General features: G+C 39.4%; 1 protein-coding gene across 4 annotated transcripts in view; it reads right to left on the bottom strand.

Moving 5' to 3' along the window:
- Positions 1-14,906, bottom strand: part of LOC114874448 (acid sphingomyelinase-like phosphodiesterase 3a) — a 68,813-nt gene that overhangs the window by 38,755 nt on the left and 15,152 nt on the right. For 3 of the 4 annotated variants that reach the window (XM_029183721.2, XM_029183720.2, XM_029183719.2), the window contains exon 2: positions 10,600-10,692. The gene's annotated coding sequence lies outside the window, so the exon portion shown is untranslated. Of the gene's footprint in view, positions 1-1,904; positions 2,406-10,599; positions 10,693-14,906 lie in introns of those variants that run through there. The other variant, XM_029183718.2, reaches the window with a different exon arrangement.

The raw sequence follows: 14,906 nt of genomic DNA, 5'->3' as shown, positions 1-14,906 counted from the left end.
TATTTCGTGTGAAGAGAAAATATGCTCAAAAAGTGGAAGTGTCCATTTTTCTCTTTTAATTCCCACCCCTTGAATACTATTATTTTTACCTTGGATCACTTTATAAATTCTCGGAGTTTCATTCAAACCAATGAATAGTTAAAGGTTCGTGGGTTTTCCTTGCGAAACCAGCTACCAAACGCTCGAACCGTCGAGATGAAAGCTTACGCGTATCTGGTCACCGCGTATCGCGAGTTATACATTTCCGGATTTACGGCTCGTAATATCATTACGTCGAATCACTGGATTCCATTCGCCACCGCTGGCTCGAGTGTTCGTTTCGTTCGTTCTGTCCTACCTTCTCTCCTCTTTCCTTTTTTTTTTTTTTTCACTTCCACGGGAACTGTAAAAGAGTGCGAGGTTGGGGTGGAAACGGGCAGGACGAAACCGTAATATCCGAGAGAAAATTTGTTCGGCGAAATGAAATTATCCAAGCGACGATCTTGCATTATACTCGCGGCTGTACGTGACCGGCATAAAGTGCCGTCTTTCTAATACATGGGAATAGGTATCGAACGCTCGTATCGTAACTTCCTTCCTCTAAAATCGGTAGGACGTATTTGCCTGGTATACGTGGTTGACCTTACACTTCTTTCGCAGCATACCAATTGATTAGTTCTCCTCTATTGGCAGGCAATTTTAAAAATGGTCCTTGCACACCGATACAGATCAATTTCGACCCATAATAATGTAAAAAGTAGAAGAGCTAATGATCGAAATGATTTGATACCTGTACGAAAGTATTCCTACCCCTCTGATACCTATCGCTTAATACGTGAATTTTAAATAATTAAAGCATACCTTAATCGAAGGCCTGTTATTTAAAATAAATCGAAATGGCGAAGTGTTATTTGAAATAAAATCTGCTTTAGTGTGGTTTCCAGCAGGGTAAACGGTTGAGGGAAAACGAAAAAGTGGAGCATTATCGATGCGTTTGTTACAGTTACACACGGATTGACTTAGCTTTGATCGAACACGAGTTGCATGAAGCACGTCAAAGAACCTCGGACAATTAAGCGGAGCCGAGGTTCAACGGAAGAACTTTGAAACAGCGCAACGACGCCGTTGAAACACAGAAGAAACGGGATTAACGAGAAAAAGTTCGACGCCGCGTCGCTCGAACGGTTTTAATTAAACCGATGGCGCAAACACCGCGCGCCCAGAGCAATATTTTTACACGTCCTACATTCTGACACGAAGATCGAACATTGTTCCTCGTCTACTTTCTTAGTTATCGAACTACCCTTCGATGATATCTCGCGGAATTAATTTCTACCCTGCGATCCGAGCCGACGGGGTTACCTTCGGAAAATGCATGCTTCCACCGTTGAACGTGTCGCGGAAATTCATCCCGAGAGAGTGATAACTAGTAGCCGCGTCGAAATAATAGGCCGCTTACTTATCCCGTTGGTGCACGCGCGGAAATTACGTTTGCCTCGGCTCGACCGCCACGGGGTTAAATATTTCGACGCCGCGATAACGCGAGATTTCGATAATCGATCGATCGAGAATCGGTGCTGATTACTTTGCGAAACTTACCCTAAATCATCCCTTAAAACGATACACATTTTAAATTATAATATTATGGACCATGTCGTTCTAATCCTTCATAGAAACGAGTAGAGAGCGAATTCCCCTCGACATTCCCTCCCCAGTAATTGTCATCATAATCCCTCATTAATGACCACTGTTCGTTAGAAATGTGAATCTCAGCTTGCTAATTCTAAATTACAATATCGCGTACCATGACGAACGTATTCGTTATCTTTGTACGTCTGTCCGTCGCTGAAATCTCTATGGTAGATACATTTCAAGTGCGCCCGCATATGTCCGAACAGCATGACATGATTCGAATGATCACTTACGTGTTCGTCAGGCTGGTAGATAAAAGCTTCGTAACGGAGACTCAATCGTGGTTGGCCATACCGTAACACACACCCTTACGCGCACGCTTTTCAATTCCTCTTCTCTTACAATTTACAAGGGAACAATATGTAAATCCGTCGATACTATACGATTAGACACTAATCTTCTACTATTTGATGATGGTTAATTAGCGGATCCAGGCTGGCTAGATCATTCTTCCATACGACGATCGATATAAAATCCTGTCCGCTTTAAAATCGCAAGTTCCTTCAGCGATCTTTACTATTTTTTCACGGATCGTTTAAAAAGAAAATCTGGATCACGATCTATAAATGATCACTGGATAGTTTACAACGTCGAACACTTTTCTATCAGCCCGCGTTCTCCGTGTACGAGTTACGTTTCCGCGTCGGAGATTCGGCGAACCGTGTGCGGCCCGCACCCTCGCACGAGACAAACTCAGACTTCCTCGAGCCGGTAGGATGCCGACGCCGACGCCGACGCTGACGCCGGCGCTGCCACCGCTGTTCGCCGGGGGTCGAGGATGGCTCCAGCTTCGCGACTGCGCCCTTTCGCCTCTCTTCAACCCATTACGCTTCTCACCGGTTCGCGCGCACAGACGTAAACACACGTATAGGACAGACCTTATCGTAGCAGAGGCGCGGCGTGTACGATGTAAGGCCAACACGTTTTCACTGCTGCGCTCGCGAACTCTACTGTAATAATGTTCACATGTGTGTGTGTGTGTGTGTGTGTAAGAGGGGATGCGTTGCTTCTTTGCCACCCCTTTTGCAACCCTCTCGGCCGCAACACGTAGCCTCGCAGCCACTCACCCTGCCTCCGCGTACGCCCCGCGATATATCATCGTATCGCTTTATGTCCCCCCTTCCATCCCTAACGTAACGTTTTATTAACCAGAAATCAAGTGTGCCACGTTCCTTCGCACCCATCCTTCATTTTACGATTCAACGTCGTTGCGACAAACCCAAGTGTTTGTGATCTTGATGATTGAGATGAAAGAATGGGGTGGTTGGACGAGGGATACTTGTACAAATATGGGTTTTTATAGAAAATATTTAGAGACATTTCTTTTGCCATTAGATGCTTCTAAAAATATAAGGTGGGTGTAGATAATTTGGTCAGTGTTTTCAAGATTTTCAAGAAAAGAAAAGAGGACTCGATCATTAATGGACAAATGAACATATCACTACCAATTTTTATTTACGATGTTTCAATCCTTTCTTGGACTTTCTTTATCCCTTAGGGAAAAGCGTCATAACTAAAATTGATGATAGCACTTTCGTTCATTTATCCGATATTAGCTTTTTCTTCAAATTTCTTTGGACTAATCGAGCATGAATAATAATTCATGCGTTATTGGTAATACATTGATAGCAATAACAGAGTTTTGGACAAGTCATTCATTGTAAAGAAAATGTTTATGATTAATAAAATTAGTTATCCAAGTGAATTTCTAGAACGGATATAAGCGCTAATTACAATGAAAGGATTAAAAGCCACAAGCTGGGTTTCACGCGGCGATAATTAATGAGGAAGCTAGGTATTCCAGGAATTGGCCGATGTTATCCGATCAAAAATCCTCTCGAGTGCATTTGAAATGAGAGTTTACGAAATTACATATTGATTCATAATTTACACCTAAAATGATTTGAATATGTGAAATACCATTCAACACGTTTAGTGTATTTAATATCCTTTTTATCGTGAGAATCTTGATAATCCAATTAAAACCGCTTTATAACGACGAAATAAAGCATACAAAAATTTAATGTATCTTATTTCGATGAATTAATCAAATTATCAATGATTGTTTATGGACCGTAATTACAGATAATCCAATGTAACGTTAGCAATATAATTAGCGAAGTGTGAAACCAAATCTGAAATAAACAAATATGAAATTGATTGTTATTCACAATTATTATTACCTACCTCAAATCAGCCGATATTTCCAATAATTACTCTTAATATTTTGACAACTGACGTCACGTATTGGTGATTTTGACGTTCAACATGTTGACGTGTCGGTCAGGGGTGACCGACGCGTCGCGACGTCTCAAATTCAATGTAATCGAATAATTGAGAGAAGAAAAAAAATTGAATAACATTGTTATTACAATAATTAGAAAATTGAGAGCTCACACTTTACAATTAGCTACTCGTATCTCTATTAATTAGAGGTTCAAGGTCCACATGTTAATTTTTATAATTTAAAAATTAATAATTCCACAACCTACCTAAACAAAAATTTCCAAATATTTGAAATTCTATTAGCAATCTATCGTCAAATATGAAGGAATGCTTCAAATGACGTTAATCAATTCCCTGAAGTGTACAGCCATCAAAGTGCTAATGAAAAAAGAATTATATCGATACTAAAGAGATTAACGAGTCGAAAATTGCAATAATAATCAAGGAGTTAGTACGTTTTAGGCATACAAAAGAAGGAACAAGTAGTCGATGAACGAGATTTAGGAAGAAGAAAGCTGGGGGACGTCTTCCCTTAGGTAATTGACTCTTCCGTGGGAGGATGTTAAACGAGCAATCGCGTGTCCTGATCGCTGTAACCGGGAAGAGAAGGAAGGGATTGCCACGTGGCTGTTGTCGATCGTTGGAGGCTGAGGAAGAAGCGATTCATCCGGTCCCATTGAATAGGATCTTCCTGGTAATTGTTGTCTGAGAATAGGTCGCAACGCGAAGGGACGTAGGCCTGGTTTTGTTAGGACTGAATACTTTATCGGATGTTTCGTTATTGTTTCCGTGAGAGGGTGATTGATGTCGTTGTGATGGAAAAGATGGGGATAAGGACGTTCCATTGTGGAATTTAAATGGCACTGCCGATGGGGTGGATCAATTCGGAAATTATGGATGTATTCGAGTGTTTCTCGATAAAAACGCACATATACCTCATAAATATTATTTGAAAAAAAATTTCCAAACACAGAAATTCAAATGTTTGTAATACCATTCCAAGATGAAACGCAATTTTGAAAATATAAAGCAATCAGGAAGCCAATAAAAAACTGAATTTCAGTAACTACGAAAGTTCAATGTTAAAGTTCGTTGAGTATTATTCAACGGTTTATTGTTTAACAACTTCTACTCGTTAAATTTCAGTTTTATTTCGAATCTTTTATAGAAACTGCCTCAATAAAAGTTGAACACTTCGGAAGGAAGTTTCGAAAGTTGTTAGAAGGTACACGGTAATCGTGGGAATGACGTCGCATCTCAAGAATTACAAATTTGTTGGTTGAAAAATCTCGTAGATTGCCGACAACGGTCATCCTTTAATTGTATTGAAAGTTCTACAAAGTTTTAAAGGGTTGTAATCTCTGATAAAAGAAGAATGTTCATGAAAGAGGAACTTCTGTAAAAAATCAGAAAAAGAAAAATACTTGCAGGAAGTAAGAAAAGACAGAAAGCAGTATGAAGTTCTGAAATTATTCCTTCTAACAGTATCCAACTTTATTAGTTTACCTGACAGAAGAAGTTTATTTTTAGATTTCAAACTTACCCTAAAATATTATATAAAAGAATTTGTTTAGTCGCTGAATTCGAATGGAATATTTCAAATGTTAAATTAGAGAAATTGTGTACCGTGTCAGAACCTTTAGATAAAATTTCGATTTTAGATAAAAATCTAATCTCTATCGAATTTCACTGGCGACAGAATTTCAAATAGCGTACCTCACTGAAAATCCCCCATAATTAAACCTGCATTCGCGTCATTGGCGTCCCTTCGTCTTAATAAAGAATTTCCTTTCTGTGAGAATTTTTTCCCCTTTCCTCATCCCCTAACCAACTATGCAACAGTCGTTAACCACGGCCCGTGAATGCAGGGAGACGCGTGCTCACGCTTGCACGAACAACCACCTTGATCCTCTATATACCTATACCAGTAAATAAAAGTGAGAAAAAGAGACAGACATTTCGTAGACCGGTGGCTGGAAAATAAACGTCAAGGCATACGCTTCTACACGACTAACCGACAGTTATACACCTGCGACGACGCCTCCACACTCGCTCGAGGACCTCTACAGACCAGACGGTATTTGCACGATCCTGCCGACACCTTCGTTCAACCGTGTTTCATCCTCAAGTATAAAAGCTCGAAGAAACGTTGTTTGATTCGAGTGCTCGGAACAGCATCCTAGATACACACTGCCATCCATAAGCATTAGGACATTTATCAAATTTGTCTGTGCCCAAACATTTCAAGCTAAGAACTCTTCTTGAAAAATTCTACAATTGGAGCGTGTAAAGTCGATGAAATAATTTGGAAATTTTCCGCTTTGCAATTTAATGATAGACCGGAGGTAAATTGAAATCAACCGCACTACGTCCAAGCGACAAGTGCTATTTAATGCCATCACCCAGAGGGTATCATGGCAAACTTTCGACACGTTAGAATGACTTTCTTTGAACTCATACAGGAATTCATCGTAGCTAAAGGGTTAAACGTCACTCGAATTCCTGGCGAAGCGAAGCAGTCTGGCTAGCTGAATCGATCTCTTTAGGGGACGGGTTGTCCATGCAGAAATCAAAGTCACTTGACGCGGTGAATTCGAAGGAATTTCATTTGCTGGACCCTCTGGACCGACTAATTCGCGTGACGCTACTCCGGCTACCGGTACAACTTTGTAATTCGGTTCGTTCCCAGATATCGATTGCTCTCCAGAGTATTTCCGGTCCGCCTTGGAAGGGGTACCGTGTCTGGTGAAAGTATCCTTCAAGTGTTCGATCGACAGACGTTTATGTTCAAATTTGTATCAATTTGCATAAATAATAAAAGTTCGGAGGGTAGCAAAATAGTAAATTTCTATATAATCATTTTTTCCAAAAGTTCGAAGGGTATTAAAAAAAAATCTAGTCAGTGAAATATCATCGCGATAAATCAAGCAATTATTGAAATAAACAACAAATCTTTCACTCTCGACATTAACGCCCGAAAGTGGCTCTTAAATGACCCAAGCTTGGTCGTAAGAGGGTTCATCTGCTCAAGATTGGTGGATCCACCCTCGTTGTTCCTATGATTTATACCAGACTTGGTCTATGCGTGTTCCTTTATCAAAAGGGAAGGAAAAATCGGACGGCAACGGTGGTGTGGGTAAATTAACGACGGATACGTATGTCTCGACACCGGTAATTCCCTCGACGCCGGCCGTAACGACGCTTCTGAACGTGCGTAAGCGTGCTCGCCAGGCTTTGGCCACGTACGTCTGCTCGGCTGGAATTAAATGTCCGCCAAAGGACGTAATAGTTCGCGAGAATGGCCGTTGCACACCGAGCTAACGAAGTTAATCGCTTTCAACGTGCTGGCTGAGAAAAAAGTCGCGAACACTGCCATCCTCTTCTTCACCGCGAAACCGGTGAAAAAGCGGACGAAAATAAACGCCAATTTGGACCTGTAATTACGTCGCGACCCATGCCATTCGTTACATGACGATTTAATCGGGGAACCTGAGTGAAAATGATGCCAAAATATTTCAGAGAAACATCCCGGAAACTTTAAACGATCTATATAAGAAATACGATACGGATGACGGTAGATCATTAAAATATTCAAACTTAGTTAATTGCGAATGCTGATGAATTTTTCAAGAAAATTTTAATAATTTATTCGAAAATCTCAGCTTTATTCTGCACGATTCTGTACACTACCGATCTGTACCGTCCCTCGAACACGCTTGGCCGTAATTCGGAGCGGAACGTGGCGAGCGCAACCATTGGCCGGAATTAATGCCGATTCATGGTAGCACCTGGCAGAAGCATCCCGATTCCCCGAAGCCCGCGGCTCCCATCGCAAGCGGTTCAGAAGCGGGCGGGCGCGTGTGTTAAGTGGCGCCGATCGGTACGGCCGACGATCACACCGAATGCTAATAGCCACGGTATGGACAACGCAGATACGGATAATCGGAGAAGCAACTAAGATGATTACCGCTTATTGTTGTGTTATGCGAGGACTACTGATGAATAGCCATTAACGGAGAACGAGAAACGATCGTATTCTATGGTTAATGCTGATTCCCGGTATTTACCCTCTCGTTTAGGCAGCGATGAATTATGTTGTTCGAGGTGTTAGTTTCCAAGTGGACCGAGTAACGGAAATTCGGAAACACGAGCTGGAAATGAACAATTCGAACGATCTGCTTTTATTTTATTATACGGTGGAATATCATTTATGACAGTTCCGTTCAATCGAACGAAATTGAATCGAACGTATGATTAATTAAATCTACCATTGAACCCTTACGAATACGAACACTCGTGTAGACTATAGAACAGGATAATGAAATTTTATACTAAAACCCATTGATCCATGCACGATCCTCTATTATTGAAACTAGGTATCATTGCTGAAATATTCTGATCGCTTGAATCGTGCTACTCTATGATATATTCTAATAGAATTCTACCGGATGGTTTAGGAGGTATTGCTGAAAATTTGAGAAAAGTAAGGGTTGACTGCGCCGGAAATTGAATCTAGAATCTTCAAATTCGGAACTAGCTATTTCATTTACTACTCTAGTAGGTATATGGGATCAAGTATATACCAGATAATATCGTCGTCATCTAAAAAACGAGTACATATGTACATGTTCAAATTTTGCAAACACGAAGGGGTACTTTGAAAATATTTTAAAATTTAATCCGATCGAAGTTGGATACTCGAGTTGGATAGTATTATTTAAATTTTGAGATATACCGCGCTTGTACGTTCTAAAGGAACAATGTATGTATGCCGCTCGCATGGGAGCTGATTGTTTCTGTTGAGAGAACTGGGTCGTTTGGAAAGGGACCCGTCTATCGATCGTAAATTGACATTTCATTGGATGCACTTTTTGCCAGGTGTAGCAGCGCAATGCAAGTGGCAAAGATTTACGAGCAGAAAATAACTGGGAGTTACGGGTGGAAAAGAATGAATGCATTGTTTGAATTTTTACGCTTCGCGATGACCTAGTAAACGTTTGTTATGTAAAACACTTTGCCGGTGTGTTTCGAGAAAAATGTATCACGTATGGGTTATTCTTACGTTTTCAGGAAGGCTTCGTTGCTCGTTTAAACTCGTTAAATCCTTGAAGGAAAACAATTGCTGCGTTATTACGCATTCTTGCTCGAAAGAATTCTGAAATTTTCATTGTTTATAAAGTCAAAGATCCGTATAACATATGAAACATTGTACAACCTAGTCTGAGACTACTTTGGAGACGATGAAATTGCATTCTTCACATTCTCGACATCTTATCTTCATAAAATCGAATAAACAAACCCTCTCGCTTTTAATCTTTTTTTTATTCTTCAAATTTAGCTCTTTGTAAAATAATTTATGTCAAGATGGTTTCTGTAGTATCGATTCAAGTGAAAATGTGGTAGAAATACTTGGATACTATCATACCTTGCATCTAAAGTTTTAATATTTTTTAATGAATCTCGAGGGTTTGTAATCGATGTTTACGTACATGTAGTGACGATGGAAATATAGAGAAGTGTCCCAGATAAATATTTAAGAATTTTATGAAAGGAATGAATGAAACTCATTTTTCTTCAAACCTGGGTAGTTCGTATCTGTACTTCATAACCGCTTCAAAATATAAAAAGACTAGAACTTTCTTTTCTTTACAATTTATCATTCCAATAAGTGTAGAATAATAAATAGAATATCAAGAATTCCATTAAATTGAAATGACCTTCATCCATTATAATAAAATACTAGATTCGTTTTAATTACTGTGGACAGTTTTTCCAATTATAATTATTATAATTATAATGATTATAATTAGATTTAAAATTTAGATCCTTATCAACTATTTGTTGTCCTAAATTTTGAAAAAGGATGTGCACTATTAAACGCACGGTCTGACCATACCGTCTAATACTACTTGACAGAGTCCGGGTAAGTAGTACGACACAGTAATAGTGCAGTCATGGAGCGTCCAGCGTTGCAGGACTTCATCTCGAAAGGATTTAATCATTATTATCGAATAATTACACATCCAGAAAGAAAAATAACATAACAAATATAGAAAATTTTGAAGTTTAAACCAATGATAACCATTTCGAAATGAACGATAGCAATTCTTTGTCGCTTTCTTCCTCTCTACCAGTTAGTAATTGCATACTGCATGTGAAGCCGTTCGTAATCGGCGAAGTTCGAAACTCGTCGCGGCTGCTTTTGCATGACATAGCTGGTTCAAAGACTTTTCTACCGTGGCCACGGATCAAAGTAATCGGGCAGGCCGAACTTTCAAAAGCTTATGAAATTTCAGCGTTCTCTTTTGTGCGCGCGAATCGCTGCGCGTCGCGGACGTTAACGAGCGAATCCGTAAGCTTTTTTTCTTTCTAATTAACAGCACGGAAAACGTGGCCTTTTCAACGCATGAGATTGAGAGGCGGAAAGAGAGAAAAAAGAAACAAAGATTTCAACGTGTTTAACACTGAAAATGTTTACTGTACAGCAATCTGTCTGTAAACGAGTCAAAAAGGAAACACAATGGACAGATTTAATCCTTTCATTCCCATTACGGTTTTATAATCTTCTGTAGCTGTATGGAATTTTAAATTATAATATTTTTCTATTCCTTTTTCATCTGACAGAACATTATACAGAGGTGTTTGAGAAAAATTCACTGACTAAGCTAATCAACTTACTAACTTTAATTTAACTTGACTTACCAGCTGTTGCGTAGCTTCTAGCTGTCCAAACGTCATCGAGAAGTGGCCAACAGCGTGACGGTGTTTTTCTTCCTCCATCTCGAAAACTGTCACCTGAAATGATTTCATTGTTAGTCGTAATATCAGATTAAATATATGAAGCGAAAGAGGAGTGGAAACGAAGCTGTGTTGCCGGTTAATGAAATTAAAAGCGTCAAGATAAAAGTGAAGGAAAGGGGTTGGTGCTGGTAGATTTCTTGTTCGAAAGGGAAGTAGCAGCACCGATACGGGAAAAGGACGAGGTAAAAGATCAAAGGCTTTCACTGACTACCGCCTTCTATCACCACGACGACGACGATGACGACGACGACGACGATGAGGACCAGGACGAGGGACGACGACAACAACCTTCCGCATCTGCAAGAACGAAAGTAGTCGAAGGAAGATAGTTTCATCCCCCTCTGTGCATTTCCAACCTGTTCCCTTCGTTGTCACTCGAGAAGTAGCAAAGATATTACGAGTTCTAACGAGTTCCAGAGAGTTACGGAACCGTGTTGCCGGGAACGCGTTAGTTTCTGTCTGCTTTCTCAAGGCGTCGCCAAGGGAGTTGGTTGTTACGAGATACGCTCGTTATTTCGTATCCGACACGTCGAGAACACGGCCTTATAGAAATTTCAACCCGTTCGCTTGATATTTAAACGATTTGTTTATCTGTTCGTTGATTATTCAACTGCTACTGAAAGTTTTCTCATTCTACACCCTCGCCGTCTTATATCTTGTACTCTATCCTCAGACAGAAATAACGAAAGTATCAAGGATAATTAATTTTCCAATTATCTCGACGCAAATGTCATCGGGACGGTGAGATTTTTCGCGCGAAATGGCCAAAGCACGGACGTAGAAAAGGATGGAGACTGGTTATATAATCGACATTCGACCGGTTTTAAATTTATCACTTTTGGCTAGAGGCCGCGCTCGTAAAATACATCTGCCCTTAACGGGATATCGATGAAAGCGATCGGCGTGTTTTCGAGAACAACCCTCCAGCACAGAGTGCGTATACCAAACCCCCAACCCTCATCACTGGAATGTGTTATGAAGTAGATCAATTAAGGCAGGCAACGATGGAAATTTAGATGTTAATTAACTCGCCCCGTACGATATGGATGGTGGTTGAATGTTGCGGTGCATTAATATATCGAAACGTACATTATTGTTTAGGAATGAATGGAAGACTCTTTTGTCGAAAAAATTATTGTTAGAAACAATTATCATCCTATGTTATAAGCTAACATTCTATAATTAATCATTTACTAATCATTTACTCTGTTAATTAAATACGTTAAGCTTTTAACCCTTCTTCTGATCTTTTTTGCCACTATTCTCCGCAATTTTCATTCACTTCGCAATACTATAAATACCGTTTTATTAAAAACAAATATTGGCACAATCTTCGCTTTACCGTAAATATATACTTGTTGCAAGAATTAACGGTTTAAGCGTAAATAGAGTACTTTAAACAAACGTTACACGGTGTTGATATTCCGCTTTTAACGTATTAACCAATGCATTAGTTATTGACATTGATATCCTATAAATTCGAACAAATACATTGAATGCATGAAGTGGATTATATTATCGAGGTGGAATTACAAAATAATTTTTTTAATATAGAAACATTTAGAGGAGTACTTGAAATCCACAAATAGGTATCCAAGTATCCCATCAACGTATAATTTTCTTTTTTTTTTGAAAGTAATTTTACCCTTCAGATTAAAATCTCCCACATACGTTGCAAATGAAATATTAAGTAGAAATATTCCAATACGCTTGACGTTTAGCTCAGTTTCCACGATCCTGTAATTGCTTCGGGCATCGTACCAGCAATCGAACGAATTTCTCGTTAATAAATAATGTCTAAGTCCTCGTTTTCCACTGCGGATAGCCGACATATAACGAATAGAAAGCATCGCGTGTTTCCCGCGCGAATAATTAAACCGATTCAGCCGATAGACCGCCACGAGGAACATATATTAACAAGCATCGAACCATCATTTAAACATAGAATCAAACAGCGGGTCGATTATCCTAAAAAGATCAACTCGGCCCTTCCATCGTGATCATCAAATTATTCATGAGCTATCGAACAAAGCTCTTTCACCTTTTTATCTAATCGTTAATTAAAATACAGCAGTCGATTCATTATTGAATTTACCTACATTCACTGTAAGAATACGGAAGAGGATTATTGAAATGTTCTGTTTTATTTTAAAATCAATATCCCTGCCCTTAGAGGGATTATTAAAATATTTTGTTTTATTTTTGAGAAGATGATGTTTTGGTCCGTAGCGAGGACTGAAAAATTTGTTAATTAAAATATACAATAGAATCAAATAATCCTCTCGTGAGTTTCTATTTTAATTACTGATTGGATAATATGTACAAAAAACTCGAAACTCTTTTGTGCATTATTAATTAAAAGAAAGGATAATACGTCTGGAGCTAATGATGTAATAAAATATCCATTAATTGATTGTCAATATTTTTACCTTTACATTTTCATTTCTAGGAAATTTCGAAATTTAATTATTTTCAGAAAGAAACCACCGTGAATGTAAAAAGAATACGATTCAGTTCGAATAACATTCGAAATTAGAAATGTTTGAAAGTCTTGAAGGTTTTGAAAGTCTTAAAAGCCCCGAAACTCTTAAAACTCTTCAAACTTTTGAAAGTCTTGAAAGCTTTGACTGTCCGTGTGTTTGAACGAGTTGCTACGTTCATAATAAAAAAATTAAGATATTTTCTTGAAAAAGTACCGAAATCTTTGAAAAATCATCTCATTTCCTTTACAGTTACTTTATAAATAATGCATTACACTTCTGCAGAAAATAAGCTAAAGTCATAATTAAATTCTAGACAATACAGTTGTTTTATTTTTAAAGACAGTAATGTTTCAAGCTTCTCAGACTTCCAAAACTACCAAATCTATTCGTCCATTAAAACAACTAAGCATCTCAAAGTTTCCAAAAGTTTCAAAAGCGTTTCAACCAAGTACCGAGGCGATTCGAAATTCTATAGCATTGTTCGAAAATTTGTGAAACAGGATATTCACGAATACACCCGTCAGTATCTCAGTCAGATGATTCCATCTGGAACAGGGTAGACAGCTTTTCCAGTGAAAAACTGGAAAAATGCGGCGCGAGATCAAAAAGCGATTTTTTAATAAAAATATTTCTCATCCGACAGAGGATTACATTCTATTCAAAATTTAATAAAAAAATATCACTGCTGACGCGTTCAGTGCCTATGAAACTAAAAAGGAAATATGGCAAAATTATTTTTGAAACACATTTTCTACATTTGAATTTTTCTAGATTTTCATGTAACGCTAGACGTATGCATCCTTCAAAGAACAAGAGAAATTGATCAAGCCGTAAGGAGGAATCGAGCGGGTAATTTGAGCAGGCGTCGGAGCGGGAACGAGGGTGGAAACGAGACCGAGTCTATCTCTCTTGTAGACGTTGGATTTTCCAGGAGAGCGTCGATGAGCCGAGGACGATCGCGGCTATTCCATTTTCCATTCGAGTGGATCCGCTCGCCTAATCGATAGTTACAGCGCGGACACGCCCGGCGCTCGCCGCGATAACACGGCAGGCGCGAGTTGTAAGCGGCCAAGCAGATGCAAAATCGTTTCGCGACGTTATCGACGGTCGGCTGCCAGCCACGATAGCGGTTATCGGTGCCATTTTGCGGATTTAATGGAAACGCTGGCGCGAAACCGGAGGAATCGCCGGCAAATCGCGACTCGGACCTTTCACCCCTTATCTCTCATACACGCTGCTTTTCAAAAATATTTTCGTACTTTTCCATCTAAAGGATCGTACGATTTAAAGAGCTCCCAAAGAATTTATAGATCTTGATCAAGATCTATCGTACCAGCAGTTGGTATCGTGATCCTTTAGCTGAACGCCTCGCGGCTTTATCGTTTGTTCCGTCTCGTTACGCTTCGAACGAATCGAAGACCGCGGCATTCATTAGCCGTTCGAATGGCAAAGCGCGAATAATTGATGGATTTGAACGATCGGTACACATTACAATTGATTCGAACCACTGCCAGCTACCTGAACAGCCGTTGAACCGGCTTGTTCGACATTCACGCGGGTATGGATGGAATTTCTCTTCTTTGTTTTCTCTTTTTAGTGTTGGACGGTGATGAGCAATCTGCGGTCCTACCAATTTGTTCGTGGAAGTTGTCTGTACGACCCACTTTAGTCGTATATCACATCAGACGGACCGTACGAATCAGATTATACTACCTGACATGTTTT

Source organism: Osmia bicornis, chromosome 9 (assembly GCF_907164935.1).
Source record: "Osmia bicornis bicornis chromosome 9, iOsmBic2.1, whole genome shotgun sequence".
Taxonomy (NCBI): domain Eukaryota; kingdom Metazoa; phylum Arthropoda; class Insecta; order Hymenoptera; family Megachilidae; genus Osmia; species Osmia bicornis.
The sequence above is the reverse complement of the archived record's forward strand: the minus strand, read 5'-3'. Positions and strand labels throughout refer to the sequence as shown.